The sequence below is a fragment of the Boleophthalmus pectinirostris genome, unplaced genomic scaffold (assembly GCF_026225935.1).
Source record: "Boleophthalmus pectinirostris isolate CB_2022bp ecotype Guang Dong unplaced genomic scaffold, ASM2622593v1 HiC_scaffold_13, whole genome shotgun sequence".
NCBI classification, from domain to species: domain Eukaryota; kingdom Metazoa; phylum Chordata; class Actinopteri; order Gobiiformes; family Gobiidae; genus Boleophthalmus; species Boleophthalmus pectinirostris.
In genome coordinates, this window is record NW_026571036.1 from 2,528,864 (window position 1) to 2,536,363 (window position 7,500).

General features: G+C 46.9%; 1 long non-coding RNA gene across 1 annotated transcript in view; it reads right to left on the minus strand.

Moving 5' to 3' along the window:
* Positions 1-597: 597 nt before the first annotated feature.
* The window catches only part of LOC129407676 (uncharacterized), an 11,758-nt gene continuing 4,855 nt past the window's right edge, over positions 598-7,500 (minus strand). The window contains exon 3 of the long non-coding RNA XR_008631662.1: positions 598-729. This is a non-coding gene — a long non-coding RNA (uncharacterized LOC129407676). The remainder of the gene's footprint in view (positions 730-7,500) is intronic.

The following is a 7,500-nucleotide window of genomic DNA, read 5'->3' on the forward strand; positions in this document are numbered from 1 at the left end:
GAAACCACATCTAAACCGGATCTAAACCAAGTCTAAACCAGGACTGAACCAGGACTGAACCAGGACTAAACCAGGACTAAACCAGGACTGAACAAGGACTAAACTAAACCAGGACTACACCAGGTCTACACCAGGTCTAAAACAGGTCTAAAACAGGACCTAACTAAACCAGGTCTAAACCAGGTCTAAACCAGGTCTAAAACCTGGACTAAACAAGGACTAAACTAAACCAGGTCTACACCAGGTCTACACCAGGTCTACACCAGGTCTAAAACAGATCTAAAACAGGTCTAAAACAGGTCTAAACCAGAACTAAACAAGGACTAAACTAAATCCGGTCGAAACCAGGTCGAAACCAGGACTAAACCAGGTCTAAACCAGGTCTAAACCTGGACTAAACAAGGACTACACTAAACCCGGTCTAAACCAGGTCTAAACCAGGTCTAAACCAGGTCTAAACCAGGTCTAAACCAGGTCTAAACCAGGTCTAAACCAGGTCTAAACCAGGTCTAAACCAGGTCTAAACCTGGACTAAACAAGGACTACACTAAACCAGGTCTGAACCAGGTCTAAACCAGGTCTGTGTGTGAGTTTGTACCTTGCAGAAGAGTCTCGGGTCGAGGCGACACAGTTTCGGGGGCATGTATTTCTGGTACATGTTGTAAAGTTCGTGGAACGGAGCTCTGGACGGAAACCCGCCCTGCATCAAGTCCAAGACCGAGACCATCCCTGAAAAACAGAAAACAAACACGTCAGAACTACGACTACGGCAAGACGAGAGGGACAAAACACACACAGAACTACAACTACGGAGACACGAGAGGGACAAAACACACACAGAACTACAACTACGGAGACACGAGAGGGACAAAACACACACAGAACTACAACTACGGAGACACGAGAGGGACAAAACACACACAGAACTACAACTACGGAGACACGAGAGGGACAAAACACACACAGAACTACAACTACAAAGACACGAGAGGGACAAAACACACACAGAACTACAACTACGGAGACACGAGAGGGACAAAACACACACAGAACTACAACTACGGAGACACGAGAGGGACAAAACACACACACAGAACTACAACTACGGAGACACGAGAGGGACAAAACACACACAGAACTACAACTACGGAGACACGAGAGGGACAAAACACACACAGAACTACAACTACGGAGACACGAGAGGGACAAAACACACACAGAACTACAACTACGGAGACACGAGAGGGACAAAACACACACAGAACTACAACTACGGAGACACGAGAGGGACAAAACACACACAGAACTACAACTACGGAGACACGAGAGGGACAAAACACACACAGAACTACAACTACGGAGACACGAGAGGGACAAAACACACACAGAACTACAACTACGGAGACACGAGAGGGACAAAACACACACAGAACTACAACTACGGAGACACGAGAGGGACAAAACACACACAGAACTACAACTACGGAGACACGAGAGGGACAAAACACACAGAGAACTACAACTACAAAGACAAGAAGGACAAAACACACACAGAACTACAACTACGGAGACACGAGAGGGACAAAACACACACAGAACTACAACTACAAAGACAAGAAGGACAAAACACACACAGAACTACAACTACACGTGAGGGACTAAAATAAAAACAAGACTACAACTACGGAGAGAGCACAGGGACAAAACACAGACTAAAAAAGAATAGACACCATCCCTACAGAGAGAACGTGTGTGTTCAGGACATAGGACTACAACAACAAAACTATACTGAAGACTACAACTACAGAGGCACAAGAGGGACAAAAAATAAACAAAACTACAACTACAGAAAGACGAGAGGGACAAAACACACACAGCATCCCTGAGAACAATATCAAAACATGAAACTACAACTACGGAGAGCGCAGAGGGACAAAACACAGTCTGAAAAACAGAAAAATATACACAAAAAGACGACAACTACGGAAAGAGCAAAGGTCAAAATCTGGTTATTGAAAAAAAAAAAACAAAAAGCAAATTGAAGAACGATGGGACACGGTTAGAGCTGCCGTTCAGTTCATAAATAACGTAAAGCTGCACTACGTCACTTTTCTCGCCGAAGCTCCGCCCCTCGTGCCTGTCTCCATGGAGATGTGATCGCTCTGAAGTCTAATGCCCCACTCTGGAACATTTTACCTTGAAACCATCGAAATTATTATGGGAATTGCCTCGTTCTCGGTGAAACCCGCGCGTCCTTGTGTATCTGCTCCTGTCGCTCTCTGCTCCTGTCGCCCTCTGCACCTGTCGCCCTCTGCACCTGTCGCCCTCTGCACCTGTCGCCCTCTGCTCCTGTCGCCCTCTGCACCTGTCGCCCTCTGCACCTGTCGCCCTCTGCACCTGTCGCCCTCTGCTCCTGTCGCCCTCTGCTCCTGTCGCTCTCTGCACCTGTCGCCCTCTGCTCCTGTCGCCCTCTGCACCTGTCGCCCTCTGCACCTGTCGCCCTCTGCTCCTGTCGCCCTCTGCACCTGTCACCCTCTGCACCTGTCGCCCTCTGCACCTGTCCTCTGCTCCTGTCCTTTGCTCCTGTCCCTGTGTGGTTCATTTTGAGGCAGTTTGGGGGAAAATGCAGCGATTTTCAGCCAGATTTTCCGAGACTCTGATGTGTCCCTGTGGTTTCACTGATAACAGCAGACGCCCGGAACGAGGGATGGGAGAGGAGGAGAGAGAAATGGAGGAGAGAGAGAAGGAGAGAAGGAAAGAGAGAGAAAGAAAGAAAGAGGGAGGAGAGGAGAAGAGGAGAGAGAGGAGCACAGACAGGGGACAGATCTTCTTTTTTTTTTACTGCTTTTAGTGATAACAGTAGATGCAGAGAAAGGATGGAGGGATGAGAGGAGAGAGAGAGATGGAGGAGAGATGGAGGGAGAGATGGAAGAGGGGGACAGAGAGAAAAAGAGAGAGAGAGAGAGATGGAGGAGAGGAGAGGAGGAAAGGGGGAGACAGGGACAGACAGAGAGAGAAGGAGTCTGATCTGCTCCTGTGGTTTCACTGATAACAGCAGACGCACGGAACGAGGGAGGACAGGAGGAGAGATGGAGGAGAGAGAGAAGGAGAGAGAGAGAAATGAAGGAGAGAAGGAGAGATGGAGAGAGAGACAGAAAGAAAGAGGGAGGAGAGAGAGAGGCACAGACAGGGGACAGATCTTTTTTTTTTTAGGTTTTAGTGATAAGAGTAGATGCAGAGAAAGGATGGAGGGATGAGAGGAAGGAGAGATGGAGAGAGAGATGGAGGAGAGAGGGAGAGATGGAGAGAGCGATGAAGAGACGGGGAAAGGGAGGAAAGGAAGGAGAGGAGGAGAGAGGGACAGACAGAAAGAGGAGGACTCTGATTTGTCCCTGTGGTTTTACTGGTAACAGCAGACGCACGGAACGAGGGATGAGAGGAGGAGAGACGGAGGAGAGAGAGAGAGAGAAATGAAGGAGAGGGGAGAGAGACAGAAAGAAAGAGGGAGGAGAGGAGAGGAGGAGAGGAGAGGAGAGAGAGGAGGAGAGGCACAGACAGGGGACAGATCTTTTTTTTTACTGCTTTTAGTGATAAGAGTAGATGCTGAGAAAGGATGGAGGGATGAGAGGAGAGAGAGAGATGGAGGAGAGAGGGAGAGATGGAGAGAGCGATGAAGAGACGGGGAGAGGGAGGAAAGGAAGGAGAGGAGGAGAGAGGGACAGACAGAAAGAGGAGGACTCTGATTTGTCCCTGTGGTTTTACTGGTAACAGCAGACGCACGGAACGAGGGATGAGAGGAGGAGAGACGGAGGAGAGAGAGAGAGAAATGAAGGAGAGGAGAGAGAGACAGAAAGAAAGAGGGAGGAGAAGAGAGGAGAGGAGGAGAGGAGGAGAGGCACAGACAGGGGACAGATCTTTTTTTTTTTGGTTTTAAGTGATAAGAGTAGATCAGAGAAAGGATGAGGGGATGAGAGAAGGAGAGATGGAGGAGAGAGGGAGAGATGGAGAGAGCGATGAAGAGAGGGGGAAAGGGAGGAAAGGAAGGAGAGGAGGAGAGAGGGACAGACAGAAAGAGGAGGACTCTGATTTGTCCCTGTGGTTTTACTGGTAACAGCAGACGCACGGAACGAGGGATGAGATAGATGGAGGAAAGAGGGATGAAGGAGAGAGAGGGAGCGATGGAGAAGAGAGATGGGAGAGAGAGAGAGAGAGAGAGAGAGAGAGAAAGGAGGAGAGGGGGAGAGAGAGAGACAGACAGAAAGAGGATTTTTTTTTGCTGGTTTCAGCAAGAGAGGGATGAGAGGAGAGATAGAGAGATGAGAGAGAGAGAGAGGGAGGAGAGGAGGAGAGAGGGAAAGAGAGAAAGAGAGGAGAGAAGAGGAAGAGAGAGGGACAGACAGAAAGAGGAGGACTCTGATGTGTCCCTGTGGTCTCACTAAAAACAGCAGACGCACGGAACGAGGGATGAGGAGGAGGAAAGATGGAGGAGAGATGGAGAGAGAGATTGAAATGAAGGAGAGAGTGGGAGCAATAGAGAAGAGAGATGGAGAGAGAGAGAGAGAGAGATGGGGGAGGAGAGGGGGAGAGAAGGACAAAGAGAAAGAGGAGTCCAATCTTTTTTTACTGGTTTCAACAAGAGAGGGATGAGAGGAGAGATAGATGAAGGAGAGAGGGATGAAGGAGAGAGAAATGAAGGAGAGGAGGAGAGAGGGAGTGACAGAGAATAGAGATGGAGAGAGAGAGAGAAAGGAGGAGAGGGGGAGAGACAGAAAGAGGAGTCTGATCTTTTTTATTATTACTGGTTTCACTGATAAAAGTAAACGCAGTGAAAGAGGGATGAGAGGAGAGAGAGATGGAGGAGAGGAGAGAGAGATGGAGGAGAGAGAGAGAGATGAGAGAGAGATGGGGAGAGGGAAAGAGAGAGAGAGGGAGGAAAGGAAGGAGAGGAGGAGAGAGGGACAGACAGAAAGAGGAGGACTCTGATGTGTCCCTGTGGTTTTACTAATAACAGCAGACGCACGGAACGAGGGATGAGGAGGAGGAGAGATGGAGGAGAGATGGAGAGAGAGATTGAAATGAGAGAGAGAGAGAGAGAGAGAGAGAGAGAGAGAGCGAGAGAAGAAGAGATGATAAGAGAAGAGAGAGAAGAGAGAGAAGAGAGGAGAGAGAGAGAGATAAAAAGAGAGAGAAGAGAGAGAGAGAGTGGATAAAGAGAGTGAGAGGAGAGATGCAGAAAGGGAGAGAGAGAGAGAAAGAGGGATGAATAAAGAGGGAGAGAGATGGAGAAATAGAGAGAGAGATGGAGAAAGGGAGAGATGGAAAGAGAGAGAGAGATGATGAAAAGAGAGAAAGCAGGAGAGATGGATAAAGAGAAAGATGGAGGGAGAGATGGAGAGAAAGAGAGAGGGAGAAAGCGAGAGAAGAAGAGATGGAGAGATAGAGAGAGAAGGAGAGATGAATAAAGAGGGAGAGAGATGGAGAGATGGCTAGAGAGAGAGAGAGAGAGAGGAAGAGATGGAAAGGAGAGATGGAGAGAGGAAAGAGAGAGAGAAAGCAGGAGAGATGGATAAAGAGAAAGATGGAGGGAGAGATGGAGAAACAGAGAGAGGGAGAAAGTGAGAGAAGAAGAGATGGAGAGAGAGAGCGAAAAAGAGAGGAGAGATTAGGGGAGAGGAGTCAGGAGAAAGTGAAAGGAGAGAGACAGAGTCGGTTAATAAAAGTAAAAAAAAGTAAAAGTTGAGATTTCTGCTGTTGATTCTGTTTTTTCTTCGACTGTAAATGTGAAAAACGTCGTCCAATAAAAAACAAAACTTCATTTGAGTTTTTGAAACGTCTCAGGTCGAGTTTAAACAGAAACATCCAGATTTCCTCCATCGGTTTTTCAAAATAAAATCGAGCAAAGTGTTGATTTTATTTACAAGGACGTGAATAAAAACTCCATCGAAGCGTCAGAACAACAGAGTCTGGATCAGATTCAAACCTGTAGATTTGATTTACTACAGTTTTAAGTTTTACTCACAAACACCTGGAAACACGAGCGTTTGTCATCGAGTAAATCCATTTATTCATTTGTTTTTCAAAATAAAAGCAAAAATAAGAAAACAAAAAAACAATGATTTTCTTCATTATTTGTCTCAAAAAACAAAACAGATAATGATTTGTTTTTTCAGTTTTTGATTTTGTGTTTAAATGAAAAATGGAAAAAATGGATAAACCAGGTCTAAACCAGGTCTAAACCAGGTCTAAACCAGGTCTAAACCAGGACTAAACCAGGTCTAAACCAGGTCTAAACCAGGTCTAAACCAGGTCTAAACCAGGACTAAACCAGGTCTAAACCAGGTCTAAACCAGGTCTAAACCAGGTCTAAACTAAACCAGGACTAAACCAGGTCTAAACCAGGTCTAAACCAGGTCTAAACCAGGTCTAAACCAGGACTAAACCAGGTCTAAACCAGGTCTAAACCAGGTCTAAACCAGGTCTAAACCAGGTCTAAACCAGGTCTAAACCAGGTCTAAACCAGGACTAAACCAGGTCTAAACCAGGTCTAAACCAGGTCTAAACTAAACAGGACTAAACCAGGTCTAAACCAGGTCTAAACCAGGTCTAAACCAGGACTAAAACCAGGTCTAAACCAGGTCTAAACCAGGTCTAAACCAGGTCTAAACCAGGACTAAACCAGGTCTAAACCAGGTCTAAACCAGGTCTAAAACCAGGTCTAAACCAGGTCTAAACCAGGTCTAAACCAGGTCTAAACCAGGTCTAAACCAGGACTAAACCAGGTCTAAACCAGGTCTAAACCAGGTCTAAACCAGGTCTAAATCCAGGTCCAAACCAGGTCCAAACCAGGTCTGGAAGACGGGACAGACCAGACTGACCAGGACGAACCAGGACTGACTGAGACCAGGAACAGGACCGGGACTGAGACCGGGACTAAGACCGGGACTAAGACCGGGACTGAGACCAGGAACAGGACTGAGACCGGGAACAGAACTGAGACCAGGACTAAGACCGGGACTGAGACCGGGAACAGGACTGAGACCGAGACCAAGACTGGGACTGAGACCGGGACTGAGACCAGGAACAGGACTCAGACCAGGACTGAGACCAGGACCAGACTGGGACCAGACCTGAGACCGGGACTGAGACCAGGAACAGGACCGGGACTGAGACCGGGACCAGACAGGGACTGAAGATGGTTCAGTCCTGGTTCAGTCCGTTTTCCAGTTTTTCCATTTTTCATTTAAACACAAAATCGAAAACTGAAAAAATCGTTATGTTTTGTTTTTTTTTTTCATTTTGGTTTTGGAGACAAACAATGAAGAAAATTGTTGTTTTTTTCATTTTCTTATTTTTGGTTTTATTTTGAAAAACAAATGAACGAATGACACAGGGTCTGGGCTCGCCTCTCCACAGATCAACACCGGTCGCACTTTAGACTTTTCCAGAATCTCCTGTCTAGACGGAGTTTTTAGAAAGATTCGTTTTCAGATGGGAATTCGC